Source organism: Castor canadensis, chromosome 2, assembly GCF_047511655.1.
Source record: "Castor canadensis chromosome 2, mCasCan1.hap1v2, whole genome shotgun sequence".
NCBI classification, from domain to species: domain Eukaryota; kingdom Metazoa; phylum Chordata; class Mammalia; order Rodentia; family Castoridae; genus Castor; species Castor canadensis.
In genome coordinates, this window is record NC_133387.1 from 106,117,455 (window position 1) to 106,119,523 (window position 2,069).

Here is a 2,069-nt window from a genome sequence, read left to right on the forward strand (position 1 = left end):
CATATTTGTTTTTAGGTCTGCAGAATGCAAAAAACATGGGACACAGAGGCTTTAATGGAAATTTCATGGGAAAGTCTGAGAAGTCAAGAAGTAGATCTGGAGTCTCTCCTAGTAGCCATTAAGAGGTGAATGTGTGAAGCTGTGCGAGTGAACCTGAGCTGCCATGGAGACTACAGGAAGTCAGTTGCAAGAGAAGTGGATGATATGCAGAGGGAAGGCCATAGGCAGTGAGCACAGCCATCCCAAGGGCATCCACATTGGTTGAACCTGTCAAGGGACAGGACTGCCTGAGATCTTGGGGTTCAGATCACATCACCAGGTGTAGTGGCTACTGACCACATGCTATAGGGCTTATTGTTTTCCATGATTGCTTGTGGTCTTGCTTTGGTCTGATTTCTCCTTACTTTTTCTTTCTTCTTCCTTTTGGAATGAAAATGTTTACCTTGAACAACTATACCTTGAAATGTATAACTTTCTTTTTGATTTTCTGGGGTTTCACCATTAAGAGTTTGGTTTGGGTTTCAGAAGAGATTCTGGACTTTTGAGCACCTCTGGGACTGTTAAGACTATGGGAACTCTTGTAGATAAACTGAATGCAATTCCACTGTGAGATAGACCTTAACCTTTGAGGGTAGGGATTCAGTGTTATGGTGTGGATGTCAATGCTCCCAAACATTCATGTGTTGAAGGCTTGGCCCTTCATATTGCAAAGTTAGAGGTGTGGCTTTTGTTAGATGATTGGGACAACAGGGCAGTGGCCTCATGGAAGGATCAATCCATTTATTGATCCAGAGCATAAGGAGTTTGTTATATCACTCAGCTTTCTCTTTGGTTTCTGGCTACCAGGGCATACATGAGTTGATTCTTCCTCATGATACTTGGCAAGATATTCTACCTCAGTGGGAGCACCTAGCTTTTTCCATGGGTGAGTACATCTGTGATACCTGTAATGACAGAGCAGGACCTCTTTGATGATGCTGGGTATCTGGTGTTCTCTCTCTTGTCACCCATGTTCCTTGACCCCCATGACATCTAGATCACTCATCAGTACAGTTCAGAATCTCAGACTGGCTCTAAAAAGGAGAAATGTCACCATGGAAAATTCAAATCCCTTTTATGCTGTTTACCTCTAAAGAATATCACTGAGAATTCTGTCAATAAACCATTGTAGTTAACAGAAGTCCTACATTGCAGGAATAGCTTTTTCCAGATGTTTTCCACCTTTGAGGAAAGGTGGGCATCAGTGCCAATTAAGACCTGTTTTTGGTCAAATTGTTAGCAAAAAAAGAGGTTTAGAAGAAGTGGGTTTACCTGGCATCCATTTTTAGTTCTGTCTGGACTATAGATGATATCCTGACATCTTAAAAATGCTGCAGAATGTCAACAGAGATATTGAACTGATACTCCTAACTTTGCAAATGTTTGTAGGTTATTTAGATAGAGTCTAGGCACAGAACACAGTTATAAGTTGGTCATTTAAGAGAACTTTATGGGAAAAAATACTTAAATGAACACTGATTTAGTTATGGCTTAGTTTAAGTATTTAAAAGCTTGACATGATCAATAGAAAACATGGTAATTATTTTGAGAAAATCTTTCCTTTCACAACTCTGTGAAAATCTAGCATCATTAACTTTATTTATTAAAAATATTTTTTATTCATTTATTCACATGTGCATACATTGTTTGGGCCATTCCTCCTCACTGCCTCCTGCCCCTTCTGTCTCCCTCCCACCACCAAGAGTGGTATTGCTGGATCGTGTGATGCTTGGCTGTCACCTGTTTGGTCTGCTGAAGGTCTCCCAAGCATATTTGGAGCTGGTGGCAGGTGGCTGGCGGCCGGTGGCCTGCAGAGGTGGTGACATAGGGCAGCCCACCTGTTGTCTCTATATCATGGCATGGAGAAGCCTTCCACAGGCTAAGGGTTCAGGGTGCCAAAGTTTCAACTCTCCCTGGCACTTCACCTCCACCAAGTGTGACTTCAGTGTCTCAGCAAGGTCCCTGATACAAGGAGCTAACACTGTCTGCATCTGTGTCCCAGTGGCCATTGTGTATCTCTCTGATTTAGT